The sequence below is a fragment of the Conger conger genome, chromosome 4, assembly GCF_963514075.1.
Source record: "Conger conger chromosome 4, fConCon1.1, whole genome shotgun sequence".
NCBI classification, from domain to species: domain Eukaryota; kingdom Metazoa; phylum Chordata; class Actinopteri; order Anguilliformes; family Congridae; genus Conger; species Conger conger.
Genome location: NC_083763.1, coordinates 68,735,355 through 68,751,167, shown reverse-complemented (window position 1 = coordinate 68,751,167; position 15,813 = coordinate 68,735,355). Strand labels below are relative to the sequence as shown.

Sequence of the window (15,813 nt, the reverse complement as noted above, 5' to 3'; positions counted from 1 at the left end):
TGGTTCGGGAGAGGTGCACTAGACTAGTCTAGTGGCTGTGTGTTTGGTTTCTAGCTCACATGCATGTAGATTGTGGGTTCAGTATTCAGCCGATTCATACAATAAACTCTAATTAAATGGAGCCTTTGACCGTATGTTTCACTTCCAGCATTTCAGCACTTTCTCTTACCCCACAAGGAAATTACTCACATATCATTTTGTCTTGAGCAGCCGAAATTCTCTCCATCCAGAATCACTGTGTTGTTTTTGTGGCTGGCAATTGAGTAATTTTGATGAAGGCTACACGATGGCAAAACATCAATGTTTTTAGTATGGATTAAATATAAGAAGATATATTATCTTTAATCTACTGTACGTGTTTTTCCTGGAGGTGTGCCTCATCCAGGGTTGGTTTGGTTATGATCCTCTCTGACTTCCAGTGGTTTTGTTTCCCCAGTAGAGACAGCACAATAGAACAAGGTGTTTAATTTCATTTGGGACCTGGGGTTGGGAGGGGGTCATAAGGTCACAAGCCCATGATCCCCTGCCTCACTCCTCACCTCTGACCCCGCGGGACACGAGCAGTTGTCGTAGAAACTCGGACGATAAATCACGTTCATGGTGTCTAACATTCGTACGCGGTATCATTCATCACACTAGCGAATCAGGAATCAGCCTGGGGTGGTGGTGTCATCGTAGGCGACGTCGTTCTGAGTTGATCGGGGGGCTGGCCTGTCGCTGATCGCTCCTTCATTAAGACCGTTCCAGATGGGAGGTGCAGATAGAGCTTCACTCACAGCCTCCCAGAATCTCCCAGAGGGCCGAGGGACGAGGAGCGGGAGAGCGGGGCGCGAAACGTCTTGCTACAGCGGTGTGTGGCTACAGTGGTGTGTGGCTACAGCGGTGTGTAGCTACAGTGGTGTGTAGCTACAGCAGTGTGTAGCTACAGTGGTGTGTGGCTACAGCGGTGTGTGGCTTCAGTGGTGTGTGGCTTCAGTGGTGTGTGGCTACAGCAGTGTGTAGCTACAGTGGTGTGTGGCTACAGTGGTGTGTAGCTACAGCGGTGTGTGGCTTCAGTGGTGTGTGGCTACAGCGGTGTGTGGCTACAGCGGTGTGTGGCTTCAGTGGTGTGTGGCTACAGCAGTGTGTGGCTTCAGTGGTGTGTGTCTACGGCAGTGTGTGTCTACGGTGTTGTGTGGCTATAGCGGTTTGTGGCTACAGCGGTGTGTGGCTACAGCGGTTTGTGGCTACAGTGGTTTGTGTATACAGGGGCGTGTGGCTTCAGGGGCATGTGGCTTCAGCAGTGTGTGGCTACAGCGGTGTGTGGCTTCAGTGGTGTGTGGCTACAGTGGTGTGTGGCTACAGTGGTGTGTGGCTACAGCGGTGTGTGGCTACAGTGGTGTGTGGCTACAGTGGTGTGTGGCTACAGTGGTGTGTGGCTACAGCGTAGGAAGGTTAGCGTGTGGTTACAGTGGCATGCGGTTCCTCCGGCTCTGTCTCACCTGACTGTGTGCAGAATCGGCCTCCGGAGGAGGCCCTTTGGGCCTTCTTACTCGTTGGTTCTGAAATACATTAGACATCCAATAAAAGTGTCAGTCCTGCTTCTCCAAATGAGCCGTTTATATGACAACAACAGCTCGACGCGCCCGTTGGCTGGGCGCACAGTAATTTATGTTTAATAGGCCCAGCTGTTTATAGCATTTTTCTTTTTTTTTCCTGAGTGCGGTGTATTCCAGAGGGAACCGGGCCAGAAAAGGAATAAATTCCGGGTGAATTGAATATTCATTGAATCATATATTGTGTTTTGTGGGAAAATGTCGAGTATTCTTTGCGTCGAAACATAGCTGACTCAATCCCTCCAGAAAAATACATATTTCAACATGAAAATAAGACAAATAAATTGTGAAAATGATGTCTTCCAATATGAGGCTAATAAAGGTTGTGAATATTTTTTTCATGGCACATTGTCAAATATTACAAGCATATTCCTTATTATTTGTGTCTTGCACTTAATATATGTTCAGCAATAACTGTAATATGACATATTATATGACTATGACTTTGGTGCTTTATATAATAAGGCTTGGCAAGCACGCTGCAACCTATACACCACATTTATGTTACTGTATGCTTCAATATGAATTAATGAGCAATATATACAGTGTGCAAACTGTATTATTCAGTATGGATTAATCAGCAGTATGAACAGTATGCAGACTGTGTGCTCTTTAGTATGGATTAATCAGCAGTATGAACAGTATGCAGACTGTGTGCTCTTTAGTATGGATTAATCAGCAGTATGAACAGTATGCAGACTGTGTGCTCTTTAGTATGGATTAATCAGCAGTATGAACAGTACACAGACTTGTGTGCTCTTTAATATGGATTAATCAGCAGTATGAACAGTACACAGACTTGTGTGCTCTTTAGTATGGATTAATCAGCAGTATGAACAGTACACAGACTGGTTTAAGCTGGACGGTGGGAGCAGATTTAATGAAGATGGGTTTCACTGGAAGCCTCATCCAAGGGCAAGCCTTACTACCCGTCTCTATGGATATAGCCTTCAACTAAATATGCTGGGCTGGCACACACATAGGACACACACACACCCCCTGTATGGACACAACTTAATCTACTTCTATTCTGGGAAATAATGGAGAATGTCTGCCCTTTCTGTTAAATTACATTTGCCTGGAACGGCAACTCTCTGAATTACCCAATTTAAAAAAAGGGAGGCTTTGGTCTTTCCAAGACAATTTTTTACCTGGTTAAAATTAATTTAAAGCTTTATGAAATAAGCACATAAGTGAAAAAGCATTTTCCTTGTTTTTTCCTACTGTAATTTCATCCGAGTCTTTAACCAGAACGCGGTAATGAAACTTTGCCATTTCAGGTAGATCGGCAATTCGGGTACCTTTTTTCTTCCCTGTACTCATTTTCATCAAAAGATTTATTTTTTAAAAATCACTTTCTCAAGTTCTGTTTTTAGACCCAAATGAAATCACCAGTGATGCCTGTATAATGGCTGGTTCAGTGGCATGACCAGCAGCAGTGAATCCATGGCTGACTGTCTCTTCCCATAATTCATGGCTCCATAGTAACGGTCCTGTCTTGCTGCCAAGAGCAGCTTACAGTTAATGGTGGGGGTGGGGGGTGGGGTTCTGTGATACAGTGGGTGGGTAATACAGTTGGGGGGGGGGGGGGGGTTTATTTAGCTCTTTTTTTTCAGGTCCCCCGGCAACGGCAGACCGAACATGGCGATGCGGGAGTGAGCGAGTTGTGAAATAGAGAGGGGAGATGGAGAGAGGGGGAGAGCTTCTCTGTGTTTGGGAGGGAGGGGCGGGGAGCGTGGGAGGACAGTGTCCCAACCCGGTTTGCTCAACTGGGCCCTTGGGCAGATTCCTGACCCCAGCGCAGAGCTGCTGGGGTGAGAGGCAGGTTACCCAGCATGCCTTTCAGGAGCGGAGTCATCGTTCCTTTGCCGCTAAGCGGGGGAGGAAGTTGTGGACGGTCTTGGTTTTAACCTTCTAAGCCGTAAGATCACAGCTACAGATTGTTCTTAACCGAGAATTCCAATGCTGATGTCACAATCACTGCTGGTAACTGGAGTTCTAGAACACTGATTAAGAATTGTGGGTAAAAAACATCACAAAAAAGCCACTCTTCATGGGTTAGGAGCCCTTCCTGTGTGACCTGTGGACCAGCTGTTCCGACATGGATGAGGCTGTTGTGCTCAGCAGACTGGCTCCTCTGGGCAGCAGCTGTGCATTCGTGACCGTGGCCTAGTTTAACGATCTTCAGGCAGCCGCACTGAGTCACAGCCACGCTGGACTCGTGATCTCTGGGCCACGGGTTTGAATCCCGGCAGGGGCAAAGCTCTTTAGCAGGGCCAGCTGTGTTCTTTCAGCACAGAGACCACGTCCAAGTGTAACTGTTGCGTATAAACATTTTTAACGGTCTGGACAGTTTCTGTCTGTCTGAGACCAGGTTCAGGATCTTTCCAGAATATTCCATATTGGAGTGTGTGATCAGGCTCAGAACACACTGGCTTTAGACTGGTCTTTCACCATTTGTCTGCTTGTGTTGTCGTATAATTTAGCATCCTGGTTACGTACGCGGACATTTTCTAGCTTCAGCAAGTATTAGTCCGAAATAAATCGTTGGTCTGAAATAAACTGCCGCAAATAGACTCCGTACATATCCACCTGTCTGTCTGAATTTCACCTCAATGGCTGAACTCGTTCTCTCGTTCTCCGTCTCAAACTCTCTCTGCCTCTCTCTCTCTTCCTCTACCTTGTCGGCGCGTGTTTATTTGCAGCGTGAGCATAATGACACCTGTCACCGTTCTGTGTGCCAACAAAGAGAAGCACGACGGGAGAAGCGTCGCTCCGCGCATTTCGGGTCGGCTTGAGCGAGGGAGTCTTACCGTACGCGTCAATCAAGGGAGAGGCGCGCCGTGGCAACAGCTGCTACGCGTAGCCGGTGACGGATGGCGGGTTCAGCCGCGCGGGCCTACGCGCCCCGCTCACGGAGCCTGAGCGGAGTCATCCCTGTCACCTCGCCTCGTAAATTCACGCGGAGACGAAACGGCAGCGGGGCTGCGGTAACAAACGACTGCAGTCGCGGGAGGAGTTTGAGTGGCAGCCTAATCTGTAACGGCAGAGTTCTCGCCGCGCACCCGCGCAGAAACACGAAATAACCGCGCTGTTTCTGAGACGCGTGTGAACGGAACCGCGGTGGGCGCGTGTGAAATGTACCGCCATTCGGAGTAGGGTCGATTTCCCGTTTTCTTCTTACTTTCGGAAATCTGGGAGACAGGCGGGGTTTTCCCGGGATGATGTGTAAACTCCAGGCACCCGGACGCGAGCGTCTGAATGGCAGGTTCACAAATACACCCTGCTTGAGTCCCAGTCCTGCCAGTCACGCTGGCCGCTGAAACATCCTTTCCGCGAAAACGTCCTTTCCGCGAAAACGTCTCGGGGAGCAGATTTCAGTGCTCCGCTGATGTTGAGGAAGTAATTGCAGCTCCGCCGCTGATTGCCGCTGATCGCCGCTGATCACCGCTGATCCTCCGTTTCGCCGTCCTCTAATCCTGAAAGAAACCGCCCCGGGAGAGTAACAGGCGAGTAAATCCGCCCAATCACTCGCCGCCCACGCTGATTACAGCACTCCGGCGTTGGAAAGGCTGCCCCGTACGAACCTGCACCGCTCCGTTTCCTACACCACTGCCCCTCAAACACCCTCTTCAGCCTGGTCTTCGTACACCACCGGCGCTAAAACGCACACTTCAGCCTGAAAGCCTCTTTACACAGGACAGGAGAGAGCTGCAGCTGAGTTTGTGGAATTAAACGTCGTCTTTCTCAGAAGATGGCAGCCGTGCCTGGGCCAGCAGGCCGGTAATGCCCCCCCTCGCCCCGGTCCCCCTGGTTTCAGCCAGGCTGCTGGGTCGAGGCAGGACTCTGCTGTGAATTGGCACAATAATCCCACGTCATCTCTAACCACACAGACACACAATTTGGACACTCTCATTCCATGCAGCTGTGGATGCTGAAACGCGGCACAAAGCAATAGCCTTTCAGCATTGTCCTACTGTGCGCACGCAGAAATAAGCGTTCTTTGGCCTGTCTCCATAGAGGAACCCTCTATCGTAGGTGAAAAAGCTCCCAGACAAAGAACCTTTTTGCCTGACAAAAAATCCTTGAATGATTCTTCATTCTTTTGGAATTATTGCATTTTGCATATTCCATTTAACACTTTTCTCCTCCTCGTCATGTTTGCGAACAGTCTTCAGCAGGTGCTGGTCTCAGCGTCGATGGTGTGTTTAGTTCTGAGCTCCAGTGGTACTCATATGCACTGGACTCTCTGTGTGGCCCATGCAGATTCAGTCCACTTGCTAACCGCGCCCACGGTAATTGGTCTGTAATTAACAGCCAGGTCGCTAATTGTGCTCATGAGGTAAATCACAGTAATTGGCATGTGAAGTACAGTAAGGTGAGAGACATCCTGCCTGTCTGTGATAAAACTGTAAGTCTATTTCTAACCCTAATTAGAGTTGCAGTTAATATTTGATGGTTTTAAATACGATGTGCCAGTATGGCAACCCCTCCCCCTCCCCCACACACGCACACACACACTCCTGAACACTGAATGAACCTGCAGTTGGATGTGTGGAATTACTGTAGACTCTGCAGAAAATATTGAAAGAAGGAATGTTATTGGAGGAGACACTAGGCGGTTTGGGGGTTAATTGCTGTTTGTTTTCCTGACAATTTGAACAGATGTCATCTGGTGTCACAGAGAGACTGTGTGTATGTCACGTTTAGCATCATGGCAAATAATCACAGGTTTCCTAGCTGGAATGGGTCCCCACTGGAGGAGAGTGAGAATGTGTGTGTGTGTGTGTATGTGTGTGTATGTGAGTATACACACGCACACGTGTGACTGATGCTCCTTGAGATTATGGTCTGCTGGAAGGAGCAGCTGTCTCTATGGCATCTGTCCATGTAGGAGGGAGAGAGGGAGGGAGAGAGAGAGAAAGAGAGATCTCTGCCAGTTACCTGTTCCTTGGATTGGTGTGTCTTGGGTGTGATGCTAGTTTCCATTAAATAATGCACTCACTTCAACTGAGCAGGTCGGATTAAACAACAGATGAAGAGCAGACATAGATGTAGCTGAGAGACTCAGGGAGTGCTTCATCGTTATGCTGGGAGTACTGTGTGAAGGGCCATTATCCTAACCCACTTATCCTGAACACGGTCGCAGGGGGGCTGGAGCCTATCCCAGCATACATTGAGCAAAAGGCAGGAATACACCCTGGACAGGTCACCAGTCCATCGCAGGGCACACACACCATTCACTCACACACTCATACCCACAGGCATTTTAGACTCTCAAATCAGGCTAACCTGCATGTCTTTGGACCGTGGGAGGAAACCGGAGTACCCGGAGGAAACCCGCGTGAACACGGGGAGAACTTCAAACCCAGCGCCTCCTTGCTATGAGGCGGCAGTGCTACCCACTGCACCATCTGTACACACACACATACATTCACACACACACACACACACACACACACACACACACAAACTGCGCAGATTCACGGGCTGAGACAACTCGACAGATGCCCTGCCAGGAACCAAACTTTGAGTTGGGGCCAGGGCCAGAAAAGGATTCTGGGAGATTGGGCTCTTATCCTCCCATATCTGTGGAAGCTGGTATTCCTTCTACCTTGCCTTGTGTTCTACCTGTGGGACTAGAAGGGGACAGTGGCGTTTGGACCCAACATCCACGTGAGGCGTCTTCCCTTCTCTACCCCCCCCCCCCCACAGACCCCCCTACCTCTCTGCTCCCTGATGCCTGCAGCATGGGCAGCAGAGATAAGCAGAGCGCCAGGCGGCCAGAAAGAGCCACAGCGCCAAAAACCGCCAGCTAATCTCCGCCCGCCTTCATTTGCAACATCAATTATTTACTCTGCGGGTCGGCCGTGCGGATGTTAATTAACCCCGCCCTCGTCAAAATATTACACATCAGCAGGGCCCGCTCCCCGCCAGACCCCGGACCAGGAAGCCATCCCTCTCACGCTCTCCCGAGCTAAACGCATCTTTCAGCATTCCCCCTCTCACTCTCGCTCTCTCTCCGTTTCTGTTTACTCAGCTGGAAATGACTGCCTTTTATTCCTCCCCTCCCTCCGGCATTCCGCACGGGTGTGTTTTCGGGGGAACTTTTTCATAAGGCGCTGTCCGCGTAAGCTCGCATCAAGCTGGCCTGTCATTATGGGATACGGATTTTTTCCGAGCTGGAATTTTTATGCTCCGATGGGATGGGATCTGTGTAATGCAGCCTGGGAGCCCCTTGGCATTCTCACAATGTGTTTTCCAATATCGCAGGAATGTTTTCTTTGCTTTACAAAGTAATTGGGTTACGGACGGAATGTGGGCCTGAGTTCCTGACTCTGTTTTGGGGGGGCGGTGGGAGTGGGAACTCCTCTATCTCTCCTCCACAATCACCTGAGACCCGGGATTGATTTCGCCATTTAATAAACAGGACCTCAGCGCCCGGACGGCTACAGTCAGCACCCACTGTTCAATAACGGGAACACCATCGGCAGAGAATTCCCAGCATACACTGCTGTAATCTGTGAGCAGAGGGTCTGCAGCTGGGAGGAGAAGCGCATCCGTTGCTGTGCTTGTCAGGTGTTTTGTCATCTGGGGCTTTTATTGTTCGTGAAGGAAAAACAAACAGAAGAGGAATACAAACAGAGAACAGTTGCCCGTGAAAAATGTGGAGGGTAAACAGTCATACCTCATTAATTACCTTTCCCAGACATTTCAGTTTCTTCAAACGCTTCTTTCGTCTCAAGCCTGGACCATGAAATGCCTCTCGGGCACTGCGCGACCACAGAAGGACACACACGCAACTAGCGCACGGCGTGTGCGTGTGTGTGTGTATGCGTGTTTGTGTGCGAGTGTGCGCACATATGCACTCTTAACTGTTTCTGAGTGACTGATACTCATTGAGATTAAGGTCCACAGCAGATAGCAGCTGCCTCTGTGGCATCTGTCCATCTGTCTATGTTGGTGAGGGAGCGAGTGAGAGGGAGAGAGAGAGAGAGAAATAGAAGAAAAACTTCCAAGAGTCTGAGCTCTTTTTTGACGGTCATCACTGTTGCCTGTCAGTTCCAATCACTGCAGGGTGATGGGAAGTCTCCCGTGGCCAGGTTTCAGGGCAGAAGGGGACCGACGGGGGCAGGTTGTAGTATTTATTTTTGGGGGGAGGAGCGCTCAGGTGTTTCTCTTATCGTCAGTAGCACCTGTGCCCCCTGGCACGGTGTTAATAAGCATACTTCTGTCAGCCTGCCAGCCCCTACATGGCAGTGCACCTGAGGAGGAGCCTGTCTGTCTCCCCATCGCCATGGAGACCACAAAGTTTGGCACGAAATGGGGGGTCCACATAATGGGCTTCATATTCTGTCTGTTGCAAGTTAAGGCACTGAAGATACCCTCGGCTGAGTGGGTGCGTTTGAACCAGGCCCCCTGGTGTGGCTAGCAGTAGCTAATATGGTAGGACAAAGACAACTGTCTCACTCTCTCCATCTAGTTGTGTTGTTTACTGGTTGAGAGTGTGAAGTAAGCCAAGAGAAAACAGGTCAGTTTATATTATGAGTGTATTCACAAAGATACCCTTCTGAGTAACAGCATGAGGAAAATAAGCAGTCAGACCGAGCAGAAGATAAGGTTCTCGAGTCCATTCGGACAGCTGGAGTTCATGTGATGTCAGATCTAACCTGCGCATCATTACTGTCCATTGTGCAGTGTTGGGGTTCTGTCGTCCTGCGCGGTGTTAAGGACATGGAGAGGGTCTCAGCCCTGTACCACAGCACCCATTAATACACGCTCACAGCTTGTCTTCATCACCGGAAACCACAGTCCATTAAAGTGAAATGCTTAACTGTCTGACTAATTCTCCTTGGCTTGGCCGCGGCAATGTTTTACACTAATAGTCTAGTTTGTACACCTTAATGGCTCTGGACATTGTGTAAATAGCGATTTGGATTTAAATTAGGGTTGTAACCGGTTTGTGGTTTTTGGCTACCGCAGGCGGTATTACGAGCAGGAAAGCTGAAGATTTAATATTTCCTGGGATAAAAGCTCTAATCTAATAGAGCTGGCCTATTCTTCCTCTCTAACTGCCCGCACACGGGAGCAAAGCACCTGATCCCAAACGAAGGCGATGGTACTGCAGCAAAGCCTCTTTGACGATCCCCCATCGTGAGAGCAGTTTGCACTAATACAGCACTTTAAGGCCCTTTATTGAACGTTCAGACCTCTACCGAAAATCTGCAACCGGCAGGAGACCGCGACGTGAGGTGAACACTGATGTGACCGTTTGGATTCGATTAGTTATTCGGACAGTAAAAGAGTAAAAGAAACGCCACTGAAATATTGAGATGCGTGTTGCCTTTATCTGCCAGGCCCAAAAAGGCCCAGGTTTGAAGTGTCCTGATTTCAGCCCTGTTTGAGGACACGACTGCCTGTTCCCCCTTGTGTTCCACCTCCAGGCCTGGGTCACATACGCGATTGTTTTGGATTCAAAACACTTACCTACGCCTTCGTGAGCCTGCCTGGTGTATTGGAACCTATGAAACACACCAGCCCTCTGCTCCTCTCGGATGGCTCCCCTCGCACCAGGGAAGTATTTGAATCCGAAACAATTACGTGTGTGACCCAGGTCAGTCCACCTCGTTACCCACCTCCTGGGGGGAGGGGGGGGGGGGGCAATTTGGGGTGGGGTAGCGGCCGATCCCACACGCAGGGGAAGGGAAATGAAGGCTGTCTGGCGGTAATGTGCAGAGCTCACACGCAGGCCTCGCGGCGGGATTTTGGCCGGTCCATGCCGGAACCTTCCGCCCCCCTCTCCCCCCCCCGCTGCAGGTGCGTGCCGTGTCGAGGGCCTCGCCGGGGCGGAGCGGTTATCCCGTCTAATCCCGCCGGGCGTTCCCGCCAAAAACACACAGCTGCGGAACACCTTTTGTTCCCCTGTGAACACACTGCGCGCCTCTCTGTCTCTGTCACCTCAGCCTGCTTCTGCTACTCACGTTTGGAGCTGAGAGCAGTAAGCAATAAGAGCGCCTTTTAGGGGGAACAAACAACATCAGCCCCGCGTTTTCACTGCCAAACACTGCAAATACAATCGGCTTAACAACGGTTTAGTCTTGTAATCAGACTTAAGGTCTTACTTTTTTCTTTCAAGTAGAAAACACAAGCTTTTTTTGAAAGAGAAATTTTCTTGCCCCCACTGGAAGATCTTGGAATGAGCTATATTTTGTGCCTTATTTAGCAACAAAAAGATTTTAAGTCTCAATATAAAACTTGTTGAGATTTACTTTTATTTTTTGGTGTTTCCAGTGCAGTCATGCGATGTGACAGGTCAGTGTTCTTTGGTGTTTCTGTGAGCCGTGACCCGAAAGATGTCAGTGGAATGGAGGAAGCCGTGTTCAGCCGCGGTCAGAGAAACAGCAGTCTGACTGTAATGGAAAGGCTCTACTGCTGGGAAGATAAGCTCCTGTCACAGCGTATGACGCTGCGGTCTCTGATACGCGGGCCTGTCCCAGAGAACACGCGACACGCTGACGTCCCGCCCTGAGGAGAGCCAGCACGCAAGGATCCCTTTCGACGCCTGGCCTGCCTCTGGGCGAGATGGGAGGCTTCCTAAATTCTGTGTGTGATAAAGAGAGACGGCAGCAATCGAGGGTCTTTAAAAATCCCCCCGCAGGAGGAGAGTCCCAGTACAACTGCCAGGCTGCTTCCAAGTCTCCTTTCAATGAATGTGTGGAATAGCTTTCCAGGACCGTAGAGGAGGCAGAAACACTGCGGGTTTTCAAGACCAGGCTTGATTCGGTGCTAGATTCCATTTAACAGGGCATCACGTTTCATCGCTTTCTAGCGACTCCTGGAGGTCGATTTGGCGCCTGTGGGCTGCAGGCTAAAGCTGCATATGAAAGGTCCTCCTCTGACTCTGCTCTGCTGTGGTCAGCAGTGTGAAAAGTAGCATTTCCCGTTTCAGAGGAGAACTGCGGATTCGTACACTGTCCCAAATCGGCAGTGGGATTTATAGCATGAAATTCCGAAAGTAGGGTGGAAATTGAATATGCGCAGCCCCAAATTGGGAACCACATTTATAAGACTAAGATGTAGGAAATGTTTTTAGAAAGGCATCCTGAGCAGACCCACACCGGACATTTTGCAGACTTGGCCGCTTCGCCGCGCTGGAGATAACGAGCATTCTGCCCGGCCAGGTTCCGCTTGGCTCCCGCGCTCCTTCAGCTGTTGCTCCTGATGGCGGTAATCACTCCTGCGCCCCTGTTTTTTAGAGGAGTGCGCCCTTCCCTCATTACTGTGGGATGCGACGGGGCCTGGAGCGCGGCTCCTCCCCCTCTGTGCAGCCCCGGCGCTGATTGGCTGCGCGTTTCCGCTGACTCAGCAGCGCTAAGGGTTTCCTGACAGAGAGCAGATAAGGCCGGCTCAGTGGTCTTTATCATGGCAATTAGAGTCCCGCGCATCAATTACCCATAATGCCTCCCTTCCCCAGGAAACCGCTTTACCTATAAACCAGCGGGGAGGCCGTTTCTCAAACAACTTTTCCCCATAAAAAAGATTTATAAAACAGACAGCCGTCTGTGATAAAGTGCCTGTCCCTTGTGTATTATTTCACCGCGTATTATTTATTTATTTTTATTTTTATTTTTTTTCATTTAAAACTATTCCAATATTTGGCATACTGCTTGCGCTGGCTGTGGGATGTTAATAAGCTTATTAGATATGAAAATGAATAGCCCTCTCAGAAGTGCAGCCGTAAACAGCTTTTGCCCATATTTAATAACTGATACTCTCAGCGCGTAATTGAGTGCAGCGGCAGTAATGCACTGTCTGCCGCTCCCCCGGGAGAGCCGATAACCCTCATTAAGGAATTAGAGATTTATTCTCCTGCTTATCTGTGTGGCTGCCCATATATAAGGCACAGCCTCCCTCCCACACATGCAGAGCCCTGCTCTTTCCTCTGCTAGCCCCGCGCTGATGACAGGGCATTCTGCTCCGGCAGTGTGCACTGAAATACACTGAGATAGAGTTAAACTGACTCTGACTAGTGCACATACACACACACACACACACAAACACACACAGGCATACACATACACACACACACACACACACTCACACAGGCATACACATACACACACACACAACACACACACACACAAACCTGCACGACGAGCCTCATGCATATTTGCATACGCATGCACACACCTACAGAACACACACCCAAGCACGCATACATATACATACACACAGACACACCTACACTTATGCTCGTGAACAGAACCATGTGCACATTAGTCACACATGCATGGACACACACTCCCACCTCCCATATATAATGGAGACTGCCACCCTCTATAATGCAAATCTTAGCCAATCTCACATACACGCACATAACCACTCTCACACACATACATAGAGAGGCAAGTGCACACACACACACACACACACACACACACACACACAGACACACACACACACCAACACATAACCACTCTCACACGCACATACACACACAGAGACACACACACACACACCAACACATAACCACTCTCACAGGCACATACACACACAGAGGCATGTGCACTCACGCACATGGACACACACACAAACACCCACCAACACACAATCACTCTCACACACACACATAGAGACACAGAGGCATGAGCGCACACACGCATGGACACACACACCAACACACAACCACTCTCACACACAAACATACACACACAGAGACACACACACACACACACCAGCACATAACCACTCTCACACGCACATACACACACAGAGGCATGTGCACTCACACACATGGACACACACACAAACACCCACCAACACACAATCACTCTCACACACACACATACAGACACAGAGGCATGAGCGCACACACGCATGGACACACACACCAACACACAACCACTCTCACACACATACACATACAGAGAGGCATGTGCACACACCACACATAGTCATGCAATGCATACATGTGTATGCCTGTGCATACCTACATTAGTCACACATATGGACGCACATGCTTGGCTATGAACACACTGCAGCTCTAACTGTGTCGGTTCAACTATGTACAGCACTGCTGCTATTAAATATCATTAAAACATTGTGCGTTTATGGCAAACTCCCTGCTCAAGGTCTTCCTGGATCAGAATCAGAGAATAAAACAGCTTTTCAGCAACTTATTAAACACCCTTAGTCTATGTCTGTGACCTTTACTGAATTACTGTATGTGTATCATAATCATGTAGGCTCAATCCAATGACTGATTCATGCTGCGTTTTATGAAATGTACAGCACAACTTTTATGAAATGTCACTTAATCGGGGGTGGTTATGAACCAGGACTAATCTGGTACACTCGTTATTTCATATTAAAACAGGCAGCTTGAAGAAAGCATGAATTATGAAACGGGAAGCACAAGTGCGTGTCCTACAATGCAAGACGTACTCCAGGTAATGTTGGTAGCACGATTATGTGCGCTAGCAGTGTCAGACATTCACTGTGCATTCGCTCAGCTTTCTGTGTGACCCGATAAGGCTGAGCTCCATGTTACAGCAGACTGGGAGCTGGGTGTGGGAGCTGAGCTCCATGTTACAGCAGACTGGGAGCTGAATGTGGGAGCTGAGCTCCATGTTACAGCAGACTGGGAGCTGGGTGTGGGAGCTGAGCTCCATGTTACAGCAGACTGGGAGCTGGATGTGGGAGCTGAGCTCCATGTTACAGCAGACTGGGAGCTGGGTGTGGGAGCTGAGCTCCATGTTACAGCAGACTGGGAGCTGGGTGTGGGAGCTGAGCTCCATGTTACAGCGGACTGGGAGCTGGGTGTGGGAGCTGAGCTCCATGTTACAGCGGACTGGGAGCTGGGTGTGGGAGCTGAGCTCCATGTTACAGCGGACTGGGAGCTGGGTGTGGGAGCTGAGCTCCATGTTACAGCAGACTGGGAGCTGGGTGTGGGAGCTGAGCTCCATGTTACAGCAGACTGGGAGCTGGATGTGGTCCTGTAGCTGAGCTCCATGTTACAGCCGACTGGGAGCTGGGTGTGGGAGCTGAGCTCCATGTTACAGCAGACTAGGAGCTGGGTGTGGGAGCTGAGCTCCATGTTACAGCAGATTGGGAGCTGGATGTGGGAGCTGAGCTCCATGTTACAGCAGACTGGGAGCTGGGTGTGGGAGCTGAGCTCCATGTTACAGCAGACTGGGAGCTGGATGTGGTCCTGTAGCTGAGCTCCATGTTACAGCCGACTGGGAGCTGGGTGTGGGAGCTGAGCTCCATGTTACAGCAGACTAGGAGCTGGGTGTGGGAGCTGAGCTCCATGTTACAGCAGACTGGGAGCTGGGTGTGGGAGCTGAGCTCCATGTTACAGCAGACTGGGAGCTGGGTGTGGGAGCTGAGCTCCATGTTACAGCAGACTGGGAGCTGGGTGTGGGAGCTGAGCTCCATGTTACAGCAGACTGGGAGCTGGGTGTGGGAGCTGAGCTCCATGTTACAGCAGACTGGGAGCTGGATGTGGTCCTGTAGCTGAGCTCCATGTTACAGCCGACTGGGAGCTGGGTGTGGGAGCTGAGCTCCATGTTACAGCAGACTAGGAGCTGGGTGTGGGAGCTGAGCTCCATGTTACAGCAGATTGGGAGCTGGATGTGGGAGCTGAGCTCCATGTTACAGCAGACTGGGAGCTGGATGTGGTCCTGTAGCTGAGCTCCATGTTACAGCAGACTGGGAGCTGGATGTGGGAGCTGAGCTCCATGTTACAGCGGACTGGGAGCTGGGTGTGGGAGCTGAGCTCCATGTTACAGCAGACTGGGAGCTGGGTGTGGGAGCTGAGCTCCATGTTACAGCAGACTGGGAGCTGGGTGTGGGAGCTGAGCTCCATGTTACAGCGGATTGGGAGCTGGGTGTGGGAGCTGAGCTCCATGTTACAGCAGACTGGGAGCTGGGTGTGGGAGCTGAGCTCCATGTTACAGCAGACTGGGAGCTGGGTGTGGGAGCTGAGCTCCATGTTACAGCGGATTGGGACCTGGATGTGGTCCTGTAGCTGAGCTCCATGTTACAGCAGACTGGGAGCTGGATGTGGTCCTGTAGCTGAACAGTGTTGGGATGCAGGGAAGTGTGTCTGCTCTGGGGGCTGGTGGTTTGACATTGGAGGGGGCGGCAGAGTTAGGGAGGGGGGGGAACAATAGAGGCAGCGTAACTCCTGGTTACTGAAGGTTTCTGATATTACTCT

At 50.3% G+C, this 15,813-nt stretch overlaps 1 protein-coding gene across 2 annotated transcripts in view; it reads left to right on the top strand.

Moving 5' to 3' along the window:
* The window catches only part of gpc5b (glypican 5b), a 135,605-nt gene that overhangs the window by 99,305 nt on the left and 20,487 nt on the right, over positions 1-15,813 (top strand). The gene's annotated exons all lie outside the window — the stretch shown is intronic.